Here is a 21,537-nt window from a genome sequence, read left to right as displayed (position 1 = left end):
GCAGTCAGGCCTCAGTGCCCAGCCGGGCCCTGGAGCCCAGCGGCCTGCAGAGGAACCGATGTGCACAAAACCTTTTAGAGCTCCAGCAATCCGATTAAGGCTGCTCTTTTTTCTGCAGCACTGTTGATGCTGAGATAAGTGTTCTAGTGGGTTCCTCAGATCAACTCTGAAAGCACTATTTCATTAAACCAAGAACTCACATTTCCGAATAGACCATTTTGGGTTTCTTCATACCTTTTTAGGAGCGAAGCATGACTACGTGCGCACATCCACTGCCATCAAGACATTTTATAATGATGCTGGGTTAAAGTGACTAATCCGCTGCTGACGGAGTGAGTGGTAGATGATGAATAGGCAGTCAAAAGATAGGTTTTTGTTTTTACACATTTGATTTGCAGAAATACATTTGTTACTCTTTGTATTCTTTCTCTGTGTGTTTATGATTGTGTGGTTTTTCAAAGACAGGTACACAACTTGAAAAGCCTCCATATTTATCTCTAAGTGTTCTGGCACAGCGTCAGTGGGATGATGGATGATGGCTTCATCATTGGCCAATTCTCTGAAGTTGTGGTTTGAGCGCTGGACTGAAAAACAAGATTATATTTAATGGACATTCACTCGCATCCAGAATTAACTGCAGGCTAAACACATACAGCTGCGTGAAACAGAGCGTCCAACAAACCGATTCTGTATCCAGTGTTTAAAAAATAGATAAGAAACATGCGCCTGAATGAAATTACTCACTATTTGCACAATAAAATCTCCAGTGAATATTAGTTTTATTGAGCGATAAGCAACATAGCCTGAACCGTCAGCTGAATTAAATAAAATAGATTTAATCGTCAATTAAGATTTTTTTCAAATATCTGTTTCATATTTTTAATCTCAGAGAATTGTATTCAAACAAAGGTACCACTGTTACCATATTGTGACCTTGATTGGAACTTAGTTGTGTTTTATATTATCTTACTTTTTAAGGAGGACTCTATTCTTGTAATATTTGCTTCAATTTAACACTTCAATTTAAAATGAAACTGTTTTTTTTTTCTAAAAAGTGTTTGTAAGAAAGTACATTTTAGAAGAGCATATTGAAAAATCTTTGCGAACATAGAATGCTGGTTAAGTGACAGAAACGCCTTGATTATGCATCAAATGAAATGAATAGCTGAAACAGGCAATAATTGCTTATGATAATTACTGGGCTCTGCAGGTAACTTCTTAATTAACACTACGTTATTTGAACTCCTTAGTATTCTGCAAAAAAAACTTTTTATAAACTTATATCTGAAAAGACTTTAGTCTTAGTGTTGTTGTTGACTCTCCCTTATTCCACAGCAATGTTACCAATCACTATACACAACTGCTGCTTTGAATTGGAAGTGTGTGAGCAAGTGTATTGACTTAATGATAAAGTTTCAAGCCAGTTAAGCCACTAAATATGTATGCAGAGCCCGTTACAGCTCCCTATCTCCATCAGAGTCTGACCTTTAGCATGGCCTGTTCCTGTATAGTTTCCCTCAGGGTGCGAGGTTGTGGGCAGAGCTCGGCTATATACAGTAGAAGTACTCTGTCGGATCAATAGCTCTCTTTAAAGCTGTTCCCTAACACACCTGCAGTACCCGAGGTGGCCTTTTTGACACAGAGATAAAGGGAAAACACTCCCCAGGCTGTTAGTGTCTGCCCATCTCCGCCTGACCTGCTTTTCCTCCTCCTCCTCCTCCTCTTCCTCCTCAATCTGCGCAGAGGAAGACGGATAATCAAACTCACATGACAGAAGGGGAAGTATTGCTAATATCTTCACGATCCACAACAATATTGTCGTGACTTAACCTTTCCTTAAAGGCGCGGAATGAAATCCCCCCTATCCATCCACGCCGTGGTGTGCTGAGACAGCTGAAAGAGCTGAAGGGCGGGGCCCATGTATATTTACTAACTCTCTGCTCCATTAATCAAAAGACACAGCATGTTGGCTCCACCTGTCTCTCAGTGTCCTCTCACATTCCCAGGCCACTTCCTCTCCCCCGACCACTCCATGGTCCCTTACACTTGATATGTGCATGTTTAAAGAGAGTGCTCTCCTCTCTGTGTTCTCTGACTATTTTCTGTCCCTGGTCTTTTCTTGCTGACTCCAATCTGCCACCTTTCACTGTCTTTTTCTTCCCTTTCATTATCTCCATTTCTTGTCCAACTCCTGTATGCAATTTTCCAATGCCCCTGGAACAGTAGTAGTGTTTAGTATGAGTGTGCTGTCCAAGCAGGTTAGAGAGGGTAATTTGAGCCTCTGAGGGTGCTCTGGGGCTTGGATCTAGTTTTGGAAGGTGTGCTGACAGTCAGCAATCCGGCACTGATCACACCAAAGTCACACAGATCGGTAAGACGTCTAAAGTCCTGGTGGGAAAAGGGTAAGTGTAAATGAGTTAAGGATAGAGTGCAGTGAAAGAACTGATTGTAGTTTTATCCACATAGACAGAGTCGACAGAGATGTCATTTACCACCGAGGGCCATGTTAGCTTTTCAGCTAAAGTCCATTTGCACCTGACACGATAGGAGAGCGAGCTTTCTGCCTGAATCCCCATGTGAAGGATAAAGGTTATATTTTGTGTGCTGTGTGTGTGGGGGGAGGGCAGTGAGAGCATATTTATAATACAAATATTTCAAATGGGATCCGCAGTTTGAATATGTTTTAAGAGAGAATGGCATGTATCAGCTAAGGGCCTTGTTTCAACATCACAATTGACACAATTGTGAAACAACACACAAATACACACAGAGAGAAAGAGTTGGAGTTGAAGTTGGAGTTTGAGTGGAGTAGACAAGCGTCTGGTATAGAAGCAGTTTTAATATGTTAGCCTGTCTCCCTGCTGGCCTCCCCTCCCCCTTTCAGGGACGGCACTAATGCCATTAAGTGTGGGACAGATCTGTTCCATGTCTGCAGGCCTGCCAGTCTACTGGTCTGCCCCGAGACCACTCTCCATCTAATCCTATCCTCTCTCTTGCTCTATCATCCGCCTCCCCTCCACGCCAGAGACAGGAAGAGGCGGCTGGGAGAAAAATCTAATAAATAAATGAGAGGATGCAAGAGGAAAAAAATATATATAAATTAAGTTCTCCGTTCTCGTAAATCATGTTGCCAACTTCCAGTAGACGGGAGGGCGGAGCTTATGGGAGAGAGAGAGGGAGACCATAGGAGGAAGAAGGAGGGAGAGAGAGATCACGAGAGGGAGAAAACAGAGAGAGAGTGCGGGAAGCGTTTCTGTTCCACCCTCAACCTAGTCTCAGCTCTGGAGACTTGGCGGCGAGGTGTTTTTAATTGATTTTTGATTAGATAGACATGAGGACGGGGGGGGGGGGGGGGGTCCATTAGCATGTGGGGAATGAACCTCTGAGTGGAAGTGAGTGAGAGAGGACGGTACACTGAAAGAGAGAGAGAGAGAGAGAGAGAGAGAGAGAGAGAGAGCTCGATACGAGACTCGAGAGAGACTCTTCTGAGAGGCAATCTCTCTCTCTCTCTCTCCCCTCTCTCGTTCTCTCTCGCTGCTCGTCTCTCCTCATCTTCTCGCTCATCTTCATCTCTTCTACTCTGACTGGCTCTCTCTCGTCTACTCTCTCCTCCTGCTCATTGTCAGAGACACTGTGGAGGGAATGACAAGTAAATAAATGCAAAATGCAATAAGTACCGATGGGAAAGAAAATGTTCCTATAATTCAAAGTGCGTTGCAGCTTAATTGACTAAATTATCTGCTTTAATTATACTTGATTACCCATGGGTGTCAGGTTTTCACTGATATTTAACATTTTCAAACCTGGAGTTGAATCAGGCCAGGTACACAAATCAGAATTTACTTTAGGATTGTCCTGATAACTTTACAAAATTCAGGTTATTTTTATTCTCTTCGGCCCTTCCTTCTAAGAGATGAAGAGTCCTTGTTATTTCTCATTTATGTTATACAATCAAGTAAACATATATGTATACATTATGTAACGAGCCAGTGGCAACACCCACCTGTTTTCCTGCATCTAGAGAGGATGTGGTGGATATTTAAATTCAAGTTCACCGAGAAGGCTCCATGACTCCTGGTGTCCGAGAGCTTCACGGATAGAGTTACATTAACCATTGTTGATCCAGAGCGGACTTGACAGGTAGTGAGTCTGTGAGTCCAGCTAACCATGCTAATCATCGGATACGAGTCATCATATAACAGGGAGATCCGTGGGGAATTGTGGGATCATTATATCCGATAGTAGGAACACATTTTCTTTTTAAAAAATAAAATGAGATTAACAATAAAGAACACATGTAACCAAGAGTGTATTGCAAGTGAGTGCATTGGGCATGGCCTATGATTAAACAAAAAAAAGTAATTCTCGTATTAATGAAAAATGGATTTTAGCAACAAAAGAAAACTATCAACAATTCAATACCATATATCTAGTTGGACACAATACCTAAACTAGATGCATCTACAAGCAAGAGTTGTGCCTTCTCCAGAGGTTGTATGATTACTCCCAAAAGTTATAATATTAAAATTGTTTAAATTATGTTTTGGATTAGATTATTGTCCACGTTTCTTCAATGTGTTACATGAAAGGTCACCTATTATGCAAAATCAACTTCTTCTTGTCTTTTATACATCAACATGTGTCCTCTCTGTCAGGATTCTTATGATTTTTCACATTTGTAGTTTTGTATGTCTGGTTATGGGTATTTTCCTCCTTGTGTATTGTCTGGTCCTTCTTCCTGTGTTTTTCCCCTGTCGTTAGTTTCCCTGGTGTGTCTAGTTGTCTGATTGTGTTCACCTGTCGCCCTTGTGTTTCTCCTCCCCTGCCCGGCTGTTTCTCGTCTTGTGATTACCCCTCCCTGTATTTAGTCTGGTCTCGTCCTGTGTTCAGTGTTGGTTTTGTTTGTGAATGAGTTCACCGGTGAGTGTTCTGTTTTGTCCAAGTTATTTTTATTTATCCTTGAAATAAAGGCATTTTTCAGCGTTATCTGCATTTGGGTCCTGCTTGCTTCACTCACCGTAACACCCTCTGTATAAAGAATTCTGAAAGTTTCAGGAAAAAAGATTCTCTCACTTTTTGTCCTGATCCATTCATATAAAAACCTGAAAATGAGCTGATCAGATTTTGGCCACTTTATGATGTCATAACGTTTTTTTAGCTTGTGTAACCATTAGCCAATAACCAACCAAGGTAACTCCCGCCCCCCCCCCCCACCTTATCACCTGAATCTCCTCCTAGAGCACCATTGTGTTATTTTTAACCAAATATCTCTCAGAGGGGCGTGGGGAGTGGCTCCTTATTTTCATCTAAAGTAACAGACAGAGAATCAGCACTTTTGAAACAGGGCTGAAACAGAGGGGTTTATGGGATGCTACCATGCTCTGTTTGATATTTACAGCCAAACACTTCAGAGGCATGTGTTGTATCTGAGAACTATAATATATTGATGAAAAACGGTATAATAGGGGACCTTTAACTCTCCATATAATTGTTACACTGATCCGGAGCCTGCCATTTTCCAGCTGTATTCAAATTAGCTATTCATGGTTGTATTATTATCTGACTTGTTTATGTGTGTTCTTTTGGCTGTGCACACATTAGTGATTACTGATATGACCATGGTGTTGAAAAATCTATCTGAACTTTTTGGCTTATATTCATCAGCAATGATAAAAGGAAAAGGTATAAAAGAGAGCTTAACTATGTGATGCAAAGTGAGTCATTACCAATAAGACTATAAAAAGTCTGTAATCTGTACTTCGGTTTACACATGTCTGTTGGAAGTGGCTTGTCTGTAGTCAACTATGAAAGCAAACTACTTTGCAAGCACAGTTAATAGAGAGAGTGTCTCCTTCGATCACATATTCAGCCCTCCCTCAGCCTCAGCATAGTTATTTGCTGTTATTTGGAGAGTGAATGCCATTGTTCTGGCCCATTCAAATGATAAATACAACGTTTCCACAATTCCAACAGACCGCTACAAACATGTTTGGTGTGATCACACTCTAAGTGTCTCCTCATGGCGACTGCAATTGACTGACAAACTCTTGCCTCAGTCTCTGATAACTGAGAAGAGGCTGAAGCTAAATCATCACTGTATTTCATGATCCATATTCTTGAGCAAAACACATTTTGCACACACACCTTTCATCCCTTTGTAAACCTGTCAATAGATTCACATGTTCACCCTTAGACACAATCTTATTGATATTTTTCTTATTTTCACAAACCTTAATATCTACTACTTTGATAGATAGAGATGGCCAAAGGTGCACGAAGGCTCATCAATCTGATGCATTTGACTGTCTCTTTCTGTATAGATACAAACTTCCTTTAACCTGACAAAGCTCCATCGCAGTGAGGATTATTACTAACCTTAAAAAACGAATCAATATTTCCCTCAGCAGTCATGTATCCTTTCATGTTCTCTTTAAAAGTACTTACATGCATTCTAATATGATGAAAAGAGGAGGGAATTTACTGTACAGTAGCTATAATACAAGAACTCTGTTGCCGTAAAAGAAGAACCGTCCTTGCACAGAAACAGGCACTGACAAATGACCTCTCATGTATTGATTGCTTTTTTCCCAGACCTTCACGCACAGCATAATAACAACCAACTGCGAGCACAGTAGCGTTGATATTTGTTGTTCTTTCCATATTTTATATTTGTCCTCAGGTTTAGTTTTAATGGCTAAGCAAACCAAGGAGAGAAACAACACAGTATTCTCTAACCATAAATTAGAGTTGCACCTCCAGCAGAAAACATGCACTTTTTTACTTGGTAACTTATCTTGGTTCTCATAAGTTTTCTAGTCTTCAGATCCCCCCCTCCCTCCATCCCTCGCCAACTCTCATCCTCCTGGTCAGTGAAACCGGTCCCAGCTGCACTTAAACAGAAACCCAGAGCTGCGGACGTAGACACATTCACACACTCCCACTCCCTCACCGATTCCCTCTGAGGCACAAAGGGTTAGAGTAATATCCAAAGTGCAGGTGGGACCTTGCTTTGGTAGCGAGGCTGAAAAAAGCAGGGCGAGAGCACGAGCCAAGTAATGGAGTGATGATCACTGCAGAGATTGAACAATCAAAGTGGGGAGGCCGTTGGTGGGGGCACTCATGGACTTAGGGAACTTGCACACTAATTGTATCTTATGACTAATTGGTAAATTAGTGAAACCTATTTCAAGGCGCTAGGCTTAGCTTTGGGGGACACCCACAGCTCATTATAGACTCATATTCTGGGCAGAGGAGGAGAAAAATAAAGGAAATTATACAATTGCTCAGGTGAGAATGGCAATTAAGCAAGTGCTTAAGAAGAGGAGGAAATGAAGCCTCATACAGGCATAATTTACTATACTCTCTTGTGTCTGGCATTAAATCACCGCAGAGCCAGGGCACATATTTATGACGGCATGGAGAGGCAACAAGCACTGTATGTGTTTATGTATGCAGGCAAACGTGCATGATTCTGTTTTCATATGGTGCAAGTCAAATGCATAATTATGATAATAACTCAGTTAGCTTTAAGGAAATAAGGCAAATTAGACTGAGTCAAAAAGACACATTACAGAAGTATGAGGCTCTAGCAGTTCAGCTATTGGGGAGTGAACGTTAGAGCAGTTGGGAAGCAGGTGGAGCAATCAAGAGCTAAGAAATGTGTAATGGAGTCATCCATGATATTATTTTCTCTTTTTTTTTTCCTTAGACTTCAATGAAAAAGTGTGCTTTTTACACAATCACAGAATGTGTCCTCAAACGCGGAAGAGGTGAGAGCTAAAGAGTTGTTCTGGATGAGTTCTTAACCTTCAGCCAACCATCTTATCCCTTCCCTTTCACAGATCCCCTTAACACATTATCACTGCATGTTGAGTATTTCTTCACCTGGCCCTGCCTCCTCTTATGCTTTTGTTCCCTTTCTTCATAATTATTTGGAGGACATTTAGGATATTTCCACAAGGACACCATCGATCCCTCCAAAAACCCCTCCAACCATCCTCCCTGTCCAATTTGCCAGCAGTAAAACTAATATTGTCTTTAATCAGATGCAATTAGGCCTGCAAGTTAAGATCTCCTCCCAATTAAAACTCATTAGGCCCATAATGTCATCAGGGGAGTCTTGAGTAACCACTGCTTGCATAGGCGGCCCACTCATCACAAACAACAGCACCAGTCAGTATGTGGCCCACGTGAACTGCTTCTTAAAGGGCAGCACAAAAGAGAGACTGTTTAGTTGGTTTAGTAAAGAAATGTCAAACTATAGAAGGTCAACAGCTCAACCGTAGATCTGCGAAAACATCTTACAACAATGGGAATGTTGGCTAAAGAAGCCGAAGAATGGCATTATCTTCGTACAATGTGTCACCTTGTGATTATAAAACGAAGATATTAAGTGAAAAGAGTGCATGATTACATTCATTCAGGTATACAAATGGAAATGCTCTGGTAGTAACAGGTGACTGGGCTGCCTGCTGTTCATTACATATCATTCATGAAATACGAATGGGGTAAGTCTTTGTATATTCATATTCTCATGAAATATGTTTGTTTGTTAATGCAGATTTTCACATGAGTGTTGCACATAGGTTATGGAAATCTCACAATCAAGAATAACATCATTAAGATACTTTAATAAACTGGTGTCATTTGAAGTACACAATTCCAGTGTTTATTAGTGATGATTCTGTGAATTCATCATGGTGTTGGTCATATAAAATGATCTATTTAACATCATTTTAGTCTTGAAGAAAATAGATACACTGCTTTAAATAAATTATGCAAATAAAGTGCTGACACATGGGAACTGAGAGGGGTGCATTTTCTAAAGTTTAAGTAACCCAAGGTGACTCTAAATGAAGCTGTATTGAATGAGTGTTTTGAATTATTGCACATTTGCGGGAGTGTCATGACAAGATAGTAAATAAAACAAAATTAAACATCACATTAGTTAAGCATTGACCATCCCCTGTGCTTCTTTGAGAAACTGACTCGTATATAAATGAACCATAACTGTTAGTTGTCTCCATAATTCCTCAAATAAAAAACAATCAATAACACTGTACAGTACACCATGTCACTCCTGTAATAACAGTATTAACATTAATTACAGCCTCCATAATACAGAAATGTAATACATTACTGCATACACAACCTAAGTAAGCACAGATGCACAGCTAAATGAAAATGTATGAAGTAACTGATTTTCTATTTTGCCTGAAATACCCTATATTAAGGTTAAAACCGCTGAAGGTATATTGAATTTGCCAGTTTCTCTGTCATGCTCAAAAGCAGTTCATCATTGATTCCTGTGCCTACTGCTGAAGAGTTTTCTAAAGCCTTGAGACAGCACTACCTTGAAGTTAATGTGCTAAAGGCACACAGACATGGTGCTCTTGGTAGACAGAAATTCACACCATCTCAACACTTTGAAAGCTCTCACACTACTTCATTTTCCTTGGGCATGTAAAGAAACCTTATAGCACATCATTATGCCATTCTGCAAACAAGCTACCCAAGCAGGAATCCATTTAAAATATACAGTATGCTGGTGATAAGGCATGAGTGTATGTACTGTATGGTTAAAAGGATATCTATCAGTACAAGGGTTCCTGCTCTGTGGGTAGGGCCTGTAAAACGTCTGTGTGACACCAATCAGCACTAATTACCGTAGGGGTTTGAGCTTTCCTCCCGCCTCTAATTGGCCTTTGCTGTCAATCAACAAGTGATTTCTGCTCAGAATTGATCTAAGGGGAATGATAGAAGCAGCGATGGCGGGATAATTGAAAATAATTGAGCAAATTGCGGATTTGAGAAGTTGGCTTCATCAGCACTGCGGGGGTGGAATGAGCATGTGGAGAGAAGAGAGGTGAACAGAGAAAAAAGCCAGATCTTAATGATAATGAACAAAACACTCGCCTCCATTTTGCCTCCACTCCTGAGGATAGACCTGCTTATCGGAATAATCAGCCTGTACATGTCTCAATGTCACATGCATGGGAGATGATGAGCACCTTTTGATCTCTGCATCCTGAGCTTCAGCAGCTATTCACCAGCCTGAGGGCTTACATCCTGGCCCCAGTCTGAAAAGCCTCTCAAGCACAGAGGAAGTGTACCTCTGGTGCAACTGTGTTGGAGCTTCTGCATATAATTAAACGTGTGAATTCGGCACTGCATGTGTGAGCCAGAGAGTGTGCTTTTCCGTATATGGAATATTTGAACATGTCAATTTTCACAACTCTGAGAGTGTCCACTCTAAATATAATATAAAGACTTATCTATCCGCTTTCACCCAAACCTTATTCTGTCTTCACTGTTTGTATATGTGCAGCAGTATAAAATCAACCCCAGTCTATTAGATCTTCTTCCGTGGGTGGATTTGTGAATCTGATAAAGTAGCAATACTGACAAGCTATTGGGACTAAAGGCGGTCCCTCAGTATCAGTTGTTTGTCATCTCTTCCTTTTCTTCCTCCTACTCTCCCTATCGTCAAGAGCTGCTTACCTTCCACAGCTTTGGAAAGAAAAAAAAACATTTTGCCTGCAATTTACATTTCCATATGCTGCCAATGGCGCCAGAGAGAGTGGATAATTGGGTTGAAAGTGGTGACGGTGAGAGCAGGATAGAAAGGGATACAGAGAAGGCCAACTGAAAAAAAAACACAAGCCATTACAGAATGGTTCTCTTTTTTCCCCCCCTTCACTCGTCATTTTGCCGTGCTGCTCTTAACCACTTGTGTAGCTGAAAAGATTTACCTTGGCCTCACATTCTCTCTCACTCACGCAGAATCACTCTGTACTTGCCTCCCCCAGAGCCTCGCTCCCGCCCTGCTTCTGCCTCATCCATATTCATCTTGCGTATTCCTCTCTCTCTCTCTCTCTCTCTCTCTCTCTCTCTCTCTCTCTCTCTCTCTCTCTCTCTCTCTCTCTCTCTCTCTCTCTCTGTGTCACCCACAGCATGGCGTTAATACACCAATTAGTACTAAGAGCAGATAATGGACTATGTCATATTGCAAAAGGGAAAGTGAAAAAAGAGAGCAAGATTGAGAGGGTGAGTGAAAAAGGGAGAGAGAGAGAGAGAGAGGGGGGGGTGGTTGGGGTGTCTTTATGGATGTGGTCTCTGAAATTGTTGAAATGCTGCATTTGCTGTGAACATCCATCCAATGGAAAGAGCATGATGGGAAAAGCGCTTCGGCGGTCACAGGGTTGCTATATAAAAGCTGAGGTGTTACACCAACGCTTTGCTGGCTCCAAATACTGACGTCTGTTTGGCTTTGTTGGACCTTTAAACCCTTTTCATTTGTTTCTTCCCTTTCACTACTGGAAATGCCGTAGTTTCCTTTCCTGCCACTGCGTTCATATCTATGCCTACAGGACTTGTACTACACTACACTTATGTGCGATACAGGGCTTGTATGAAAGTCCACAGAGACTCCCTCCAGTGATAATGGTTCTGTAGTAGTTTATTTCATTTGATCACAAATAAGCTATAGGCGGCTGCATATATGAAAAAAAAAACACATTACCCCAAAAATTGCAACAAAAGGTTTCTTTACAGTTTTGTGTAGTATTAGGTGTCCCTAATAACATACTAAAAGTCTACCAAAATCTGATCACTAGAGATTTTAAATGTTCAAGATGGCATCCAAGAGGGCCGAAAATTCCTTAAAATACCATAACTGGAAGGCTTCTCAATTCTCTAATTTCCCCTCTTCGACTCCTCGGTCCTCCGGTAGTGACCCGGAAATGGATTTCAGCGCGCCATGTTGAGGACATCTCATTTCTCTAAATGCACATCGAGGACCGAGCATCGAGCATGGCCGGACTTATCTCAGCCAATGACAGCTCTGCATGCATCCCCTGGATATTATTTTATTAATTGCTTTCATGATGTTTACAGTGAGAACAGCTGTGAGGTCCGTGCAGAAAGCAGAGCAGTGTGTATAATATATATCACTCAGTATAACAGGCCTACTCTCTTTATTTGCTTTAGTTTAGTAGATAACTACGGAGCCCCTAAAGGGACATGTAATTTTTTTTTAAAACAGAGAGAAAAAAAAAAGTCAGGATAACGAGGTAGTATCTCGTGCGCACGAGAACGTTTAACTCGTTATCCTGACTTTTTTTTTACTAACTCGTGCGCACTTTTTTTTGCTGAGAAAGTTACCGGTGCGCCAAGGAGGAAGTGAAGCGCACAGGAGACAACCATTTCATTGCAGACTGTTATGTTTACGTGGGGAAATGACAGTGCATACATTATTTGAGATATATATCGTACTTAGACGGCTAGTGACGGGCGGCCCACTTTGGTACCGGCCCAATGGGATTCGTCCCGAACGTCCCGATGGCCAGTCCGCCACTGGCTCTGTGTGTGTGTGTGTGTGTGTGTGTGTGTGTGTGTGTGTGTGTGTGTGTGTGTGTGTGTGTGTGTGTGTGTGTGTGTGTGTGTGTGTGTGTGTGTGTGTGTGTGTGTGTGTGTGTGTGTGTGTGTGTGTTCTGAGTGTTTGTTTCCCTATAAAACAGCTGCGGACAGCAGGTACTCTGAGAGTCACGGACATTAATTCATAGATCAAAGCAGACTGGTTTACAGACTCGCCAGTGTTTTGCCAATCCGGTGCTTAAACAAATAGCTCCCCTGGCCGAAATGTCCATAAAATTAAGTCTGACTTCAAAATATATCTCAAATAATGTATGCACTGTCATTTCCCCACGTAAACATAACAGTCTGCAATGAAATGCGTTGTCTCGTGTTCCACTTCCTCCTTGGTGCATCGATAACTTTCTAAAAAAACTGATTTGTTTCTCGTGCGCACGGAGAAACAAATCCGTTTTCCTGACTTTTTTTTTTTTCTCTCTCTCTTTTTTTTTTTTTCCATGTCCCTTTAGGGGCTCCGTAGATATCTACAAACAAAGAGTCGATATTTTTCTAAAACCATTTAGTGCTTCACATAATAAAATACACAACGGCTGTAGCCTGATTATGCTTTAGGAGCTGTACTGTAGGTGCGTGTTGTACAGTGTGTAGGTAGGTGTGTTGTAGCCTACAGTGTGTAGGTGTGTGTTATACAGTGTGTAGGTGTGTGTTGTACGGTAGGGCTGAACGATTCATCGATTTTAAATCGAGATTTGAAATGATGCTATTATTAAATCGCAAAAAACTTTTTCAGAAGTGCTGTTCTCTACATGTAGGCTACCAGCCAATCAGAAGTGGCCCATGATAGAAAGTGATAGACAGATTGATCCAATCACCTTCCAAGTATTTTTGAAAGTGCCTGCCCTTTCCAAATGGCTTCCAATGGAGCTTTCCTAGATGGTTTGGTGAAACAAACCATCTGAGTCAGGTTAGTAATGCTCCATCACATGTTTTACATATATTACAGGGTGAATCTTAAACTGAAGCTTGACTTTAAAGCAACCCAATTTTGCCGCATTTTACAATAAACTTCCGTTGGGTCGCTTAAAAACAAATATCGCAAATCGAATCGCAATCGCAATATCTGTCAGAAAAATCGCAATTAGATTATTTCCCCAAATCGTGCAGCCCTATTGTACAGTGCGTAGATGCGGCGGACAGACAGGTCTCAGTTGGTTTGGTGTCCTATGCTTACTTTGAATACTTTTGGACCGTAATTTCAATTCCTCATTTCAGCGACCTGTTATTGTCTCATTATACCGCACTGTGAATGAATTCAAAGTAAATATATAAGTCGTCATGAACACATCTGTTGATCAGACAGAGTGCTGCATTAATTGACTTCTCTTTAAAATGACCACTCAGAGGAGAGGATTTCTCATTTCTCTAAACGCCTGCTGCTTCCACTCCTCTCTCCTCGGTTCCCCTCCTCGACTCCTCCGCTCGCATCTCCTGTGGGCGGGACTAAGACTCAAGGATAGGAGTCGAGGAGGGGAGTCGAGGAGGGGAAATTAGCTAATTGAGAAGCCTTCCTGGTAAGTAATGTTTTGGTCAAAACTTATGTTTTGGGGGCCTACACTTCTATTGGACTTGTTCAAATTGCAATAATATGAATACATAATTTTAAAATCTAATATTTTGGTTCGCCAGTAAGTTCCTTATAAGAGAAACCTTTTTTTGCAATTTTTTGGGGTCAAACCATATATGCAGCTGACTATTATCGATTCTTCTAAACCTTAATCTTCATCCATGATTCAACATTATAGAAATGTGTCGAAAACAAATGCAGGTATTTTGGCGAATAGTGTGCCACCTATATACAATCAAAGTGCATAAAAAGGATTTGTATGGAACTGAATGTTTTAAAGTTATGGATTTAGGTTTGAGTATACAAATGGTCAGTCATATCAGTCCAGTTATAACAACTGTATTCTAACCCAAAAAATATATATTCATTTCAAAATATTGCAGTGATTATTTGATACGGTTCTTTCTCAACAAGGTATCATTACAACAAAAACACTTTTTTATATTTTGTGTGAAAGAAGATCACAACTGTGGAAATAGGAGCTATTTGCAAATAGGGCAAGGTGTTATGTAAATAATGGTGCTGCATAAACATGAGCTCTGACTAGAAAAAAATGGCATTAATCAAACATGAGCTAGAACAAATTAAAATATGCCAGCTGTATGACTCCATTTTCTCCTTCTTTAGAAAATAATATGAGATATTCAGGCAACCAGGACCACTGATGCTTTGTTGATAATGTATCTGTTATCATGCAAGACATCGCTCTATTGAGAATATAAATGCAACATGGAACACAAGTGAATAAAACGAATTATTATCAACAATGACGGAAATGTTCACAGTCATGGTCGAGTCTGAATGAATTTATTCAGAACGTCCCTGCACACCAGCACACAACCACTACAAAGCTACTCAGTCGCAGGCCCCTATCTCTTCATTCAATGTTTTCCCATCCTCTGCATTTTAACCACTGCATTTATCAATACTTGTCTAGATTATCTTATTAAGGCAGAAGTAGGAAACCAATTATTCTGTAGTCTCAATTTTAAAAAAAAAAGCAGGACTTTGATTCAGTATATCCTCTCCAAAAAAAATCTGTTTTTTTATTCATGTTTCTGGGTTGCATCCATTTATTTGAGAGCCTCTTCAGACAATACAACCATTCTGAATACTAAAATGAGGAGCAATTTAATGTCATCCTTAACTTTGACTTTGAATCACTTTATATCGTATTATGTGCACCTGCAAAGGGACAACTGAAGTCTGGAAAGGTAGATGATACTAATATCTAAGGAACTTTGCACAGTGACAATCCATATATTTGGAAATGTCTTCATGTACATTTTGTTTTCCCTACAGGCCAAGTAACAGTTGGCCTATAGTGTATTTGTATACATGTGCAGAGGTTTCACAAAAAGATATTCATTGTTAAAACTACCATATATGCAAATATTTAGCATGCATTACTAGAAAATAACATTTGTGCTCACAACTTAATGTCATTTTATCAAGGTTTGATAAACCACATTCAAAGCTTAGATTTTTCTTTGACCATTTGACTTTCTAATGATTATATTATTTTGGAGTTGAATGATCAAGCAGTGCAGCGTGCAGTATTTGTAACAAGGGACCACTGTTTCTGTTGAGCTGGTCAATCAGCACTTAATTATGTGCATTCACTATTGTTGTTGCTAAGAGACCGGGGTGAATAACTGCTTAGACTGTGCAAAGAATGCCCTGATGCTGTAAATCTGTCCACATTTGGTTCTCAGTGGTCCTTTCTGGACAGCGGCGTTGATGATGTTTGCATACAGTCTTGCCCAAAGCACTATGACTTTGCATTAATAACATCTGATCTTGAAAATGAAATCCTGATAGAGTGTATGACTGCAAGAGAGCACAAACTACATTATGCTGTTTATTGCCACAATGAGTCAGGCGATCCATGAAGGTCAATTGACTGAATCGGAGAACAGCATAACAGAGTGGGGACTGTGTGACAGAAGGCTAACATGTAAGGGCGTGTAGAGCCCAATATTAGCTGCTAGTTGCAAAATGCACTGCGGATTGGTGCAATCTTTGCAAAGAATATGTAGGTTAGAGGATCTCATCTGGTAGTGTAGCCGACACACATAGACCAAACACTGCTATAAATCCACAATATCTAGTACTCCTGGCAAGGAATGAGATTTCTTTATACAGTATACTGTAGCAGCATATATATACCTGCAGCTTTTAACATTTACAGCAACTGTTACACTATGTTTTCATATAGTATTTAAGTCAGGCTACTAAAGGAGCTAATGAAAATATATAGTGATGAAGGCTTAAGGAAGATAACTTTTAAATATGATCATAACTCTATATTTCTTCCTCCTGTTGCAACACATTCCTCTGTGCTGTGATGTTTATCTTGTATGGATAAGTAAGGGATAAAGTGCAGTGAGGCATTCATTAAACGGCTACCTTCTAAATTAAACAATGACTTACAATATTGATTACAAATTATTTTATTGATTTAAAAATGATTGATTACTTCCGCTATAATAGTCTGTTCCACGGCGTAGCAACGTTTGGAACTACGGACGACAGCAATGCAACTTAAAGTGATTCACTGATCAAGTTTCTCTGTAAATGTCCTCTTCACATTTTACCCATTAACCATTACTTTAAACATTGCCAGAGCCCACCGTGTTCCCGTTAGTGTTTACTTCCTGTTTATCTTCTTCTGCTGATTTCTCTAACTTCCAGTGCTCTGTCTTTTAGCCTCGTTCCTACTGGGGACATGTTATCATGAGAATAACAACATGACGTTTTGTGCTCTCTACATTTATACCAAATAATATTCAAAAAGTAGTCTTATGTTTGTTGTCCACAGCTGATGTTCATTTTCCTGGAATTTTTTCTGCGGATTGATATGCTCATAGTCCCTTGATCATCCTTAGCAACGGTCTCTTCTTTTTAGCAGAGGTCTAAAAACAAAAATGTTCAACCTCTGGATTGTCCCAATTGACCAATCAGAATCTAGTATTCAACTAAGCGGTATAATAAAATGTGATACAATATATGGAATAAATTATGCAGTGGACATAAAGGGTATGCAGTTTGTAGAATGGGTATATTTTATATTATTATGTGGTTGTACATGGCTGATGTACCTACTATGTATCACACATATGGCCTTTGATGTATCACTTAAATGGCAAGAGAAATAAGGCAAGGTCGCTAATTACAAACAAACACTGTACGTAAGTGAGTTATTGATTTGTCAATTACTTTGTGCAGTATAATAGTACCGACCTCTGCCACTGTTTCTTAACACACAGTAGAATAAGACTATGGCGTCTGGCCAGTTTTCTATTTATACCAGGAGAAAAACTATGAGAAACCTGACTGCTTGGTGTGGTAGTTCAGCAGGCTCAGGAACAACATGTACTTTCAAGAGTTTTAACATGGCTCAAAACTGTTGCTGAGTGTCATCCCCTCTCACTCACTTCTTCCCCATAGAGTAGTTGGTATGTGCTGTAGTCATTTTTACAGTTCCAGTAACAGGTTTTTATATTGTTCTTAACTTTGTGTTGGTCAGATTATTTACAGTTTTTATTCTCACCTGTGAGCATCCTGACGAGCTCCTGAACTGTTATGACATTCCTTCAGCCCGGTCATCTTAGTTCTTCAGCATCTTGTCTGTCAGTGGAAGTACCGGAAAAGTATAATCTTTAGAAAACCTCAACTGTGCACAGGGGCAACACACAATCTTAGAATGATTTTATTCCTTCTCAGAATCATTCTTTTGACACGGTGTGTAGTGCTGTAAAACGAAGGAAAACAAATCTGGAAATCCCATTGAGATGCTTTTAAATTCAACATGGTGCGCTGGATAATTCACAAGTCTTATAATACAGATGAGTTTTTTGTTGTTGTACAGGTGCATGTAAGATTAACGCAAACATGTTATGACAGCTTTGTTTATCAAATAACTGAGCGTAGATGGATCCATATGAAAAGGGTACAGTCTTTTCTAGCAAATATTCATCACTCACCTAAAATATTCTCTGAAATACAATGTACAAAACTGAGGTTTCTGTCTTATGAAATTCTGTCTACTTTTTCTCCCATTGAAAAACATCTTAAAGCAATGCAGTGGATGCAAATGTAATATAAGTGAAGGCTATTTGAATGCAAAAACATATAAGAAACCATATCTAAGAACATTTAATTTGATAGGCACTTTATATATTTACTTTATGTATTTCTGTAGAATTACCCCAATGAATTAGGGGCAGCGAAACCACAAATGAGTCTGACCCAACTTGGGAAATCACATGCGTTTGGAAACCTAAAAAATGAGAAATAACTTAGTGTTATAGAGAGGAAGCAATGTAGTGGGCGGGCTGAAGTGGCACATTTTCCCGCTTTACGTATGGGTTGGTTATAAAAACTGTCTCGAAACTGTCTCTCGGCCACCAAACTGTGTGTGCAAGGCAATAATGAATGCGCTAGGTTGCATAGGCCTGATGCAGAACTGCAGCGTTTGAAAAATACGGTGTAAATGGTCCTGATGAGAGTGTGCGCTGCTTGCCGACGAAGAGGGAAACTATAGACTATAGTGATCCACTCGGTGCGTCAGGACGCACAACATAACCGCTGATGGCCTGTGTAGACTATCCGACTTTGAACGGGTGATTTCCAACCGTTTAGCTTTTTTGAGACTACAGCAGCACATAAAGGTGAAGAATAGACGACAATTTGAAAAAGGAAGCGTCCTGCGAGCAGATTCATAGCAGACCTCCAAGAGTCTGATTTATATTACGCAGACGTTTTGCGACGGAGGCACATTTGCTCACATGCTTACCGAAGGACGGACAACACGATAACAACTTTATTTGTGTTATTATTCCACCGCAGTTTGACATGTCCTTGACCACGTAACGCCATAGAAACTCCCATGTTATTACTGTTGTTAAGCAGGACAATGGTGTCGTCGCTTTTATTTATTTTAATGCCCACACAGGCGCATTTTCGCGAGAATCTGCTCTGTCCATGAGGATTTCCCCATACTGCCTTTATCATATTTGAAGTCGGGAGGATTTTTCCCCTCTCTCGTTTTTCGTCGGTTTGTCTTTAAGATAGCAGGCTATTCATTTTTAATTCTTATGCATCCGCACGAAGACGGGACCTGAGAGGAGAAAACGAGTGATAACCAGAGGGGAAGAGAAGGGGAAGGAGGCAAGTGAGGAGGGAAGCGAGAATGAATGAGACACACTGAGGCATCAAGAAAAGGAGATTGGAGGAATCAAGGTAGGAACGAAGCACCGTTTTATATGTTCTTAATACCAGAGCGACACTAATATCATGTAATGTGCACCACGCAGGCTTCCAGCATCAAGCTGCATGAGGTGTTCAGGCATGTAAGCCGATGTATTTATTAATATTTTATGCTTTGACAGATACGGAGTTCGTGTTTACGGTGCGTCAACAGCAGTCGCCTCATATTAAACATGCGTGCTTGATACCCTAAATTAGTTGGATTTGAGAGTAGGGCTCTAGTTTATGGGCCTGTGCATTTCACTGTCGCGTCAACAGTAAATCGTTCGTTTTTCTTGTCCCATAAAAGCAGAGCAGTGGAAGAAATGTTCGGTTTAGTAAATGTGAGCAGGTGACACTGGAACAAAACAGCCGTATGTTGAGGTTGTTAAATAGCCAATAATAAGTGATTCATTTAATTGTTCACCAGAAAAGCTATACAAAAAAGGAGATGTTTTGGGATGTGGACTACACATTTTTACAACAACCCTCTCCATGGTTCTCCTTTTTTTCTATCCGACCACAAGTTCCTTAAAATACAGAAATAAATAGGTACTTAATTGATTATTCGATAAATAAAAGCATCAGAACGAAATGAACAGCCTTAAAGTGAACTATGCTTTGTAGTCCCCTATTTCCCTATTTGCAGCATTATTCCTGTAACTTACACAATGATTACCTGTAGGCCATGTTCTCTAAAAGTGTCTGTGGAGCCCCAGGAGGAATTCAGGATAGTTTGAGTGTGTCCCCAACAAAATGAGACATGGTTTAATTCCCCTCAACTTTTAATAATTTGAAATCCCAATTTAAAGAATGTGTAGAATTGGCCACCATGATGTCTTAAATAATAAATGTATCACCTCGCAACAGCAAAAAGGCACAGCAAGAAAAATCTTCTCGTATCAATAACCAAATTTAATCAAATGTGAGTCATATTTAGGGGTCATATGATCAAAACTGAGGCCCCCTTATATTAATAATATTGTGAAATAATTCCCAATTTAATAATAAAACATCTAATAAAAGGCATCACATTGTATGATGTATTTTTCCCCCTCATTTTTTCTTTTTATGTTATTATGATAAAATTAAACCCGAGGGGGCAGACAAGAAAGACCCTAAAAAAACCTGTTATTTTCTGCTGGTAAGCCTTTTCCTCATTTCACCGGGGCGCATTGTGTTTGTCCTGCCAATTCTTAGGGAAAAATTGGCATGTACTATTCTGAAGGGGCTGAATGAAATTCAAATTCTTCAGGTGGTAAAGCAGCAATATTGCAACTGTCTGATTGCGTTATCTGGGCATTCAAGAAGCCGGACTTGGAATTGGTTTACTGCCAAACACTCTCCCCGGGAAGACAGAAGGATTTATTTCCCCCTTGTCTGTGTGTCACATCACCATCAGAAAAATTATTCTCAGCTTTCAATGGGTGAATAATAGTCATACATTAGCATGGCATTAATGATAGTCAGACTTTTAATAAGTCACTAATCATAATTAGACTCTTTTTACTCTTTTATAGTTTTGGGAGGCTCTGCGATACTGTGGTCAGAATTTGACGAGCATATTATTTAGATGAATGCACTAGTTGTGAAGGAAATACTGTCAACAGAAACCTGAATTATTTGTATTTGTCAACTGCATTTAGTTAACAAATATGAGTTTTTGTACAAATGCATAGACTCGTGCTTTAATGTGTATGCAACACGCACCAGCACATGAATACACACACAATAGTCGAGTGAGTACTCATGTTTTCTCTGCACTTTTCTTTTTCTCTTCTTCATGCAATATGTATGTCACCCTATAGCTCTTTGACAAGGCTGACCTAATGAATATGTTAATAGCAAATAGGCAGAAACATACTGCTCTGCTATGAATTTCATAAAATGACCTATGATGTTTCACTCCCTTAAGACAGTTAAATGTATTGCATATATGCTGGTTCAAAGAATAATGTGAGAATAAAATAACCGGATTAAAAAAAAATGCTGAGGGCTTAAGGTGTTACAATAACATTTGACTATGTCTCAGTTTTCCCCTGCATGGTTATTAATATCAGCAAGGGACACTTATTGAATACTACATGTCAATAAAGGATTGTTGATTTTGACACCGCATGGAAATGTGTCCTTAACCTGTGAAGGACACGGACATCTTTGTATTTTCATGCATGCATGGTGTGAAATGGAAATGAGCGTGTTTTTCAGCAATAGCACATTATTGTACAGATGCAATTGGCTTCAGGCTTGAAAAACAACATAATTCAAAAGGGAGAAAATAACTGATTATC

At 39.9% G+C, this 21,537-nt stretch overlaps 1 protein-coding gene across 3 annotated transcripts in view; it reads left to right on the top strand.

Moving 5' to 3' along the window:
- Positions 1-18,434: 18,434 nt before the first annotated feature.
- adgrl1a (adhesion G protein-coupled receptor L1a) overlaps positions 18,435-21,537 on the top strand; it is a 99,900-nt gene continuing 96,797 nt past the window's right edge. For 2 of the 3 annotated variants that reach the window (XM_034219590.1, XM_034219591.1), the window contains exon 1: positions 18,436-19,240. The gene's annotated coding sequence lies outside the window, so the exon portion shown is untranslated. Of the gene's footprint in view, positions 19,241-21,537 lie in introns of all 3 variants that reach the window. The other variant, XM_034219589.1, reaches the window with a different exon arrangement.

The sequence above is a fragment of the Gymnodraco acuticeps genome, unplaced genomic scaffold (genome assembly GCF_902827175.1).
Source record: "Gymnodraco acuticeps unplaced genomic scaffold, fGymAcu1.1, whole genome shotgun sequence".
Classification (NCBI taxonomy): domain Eukaryota; kingdom Metazoa; phylum Chordata; class Actinopteri; order Perciformes; family Bathydraconidae; genus Gymnodraco; species Gymnodraco acuticeps.
Note: the sequence above shows the minus strand (reverse complement) of the source record. Positions and strands in the feature narration are given on the sequence as shown.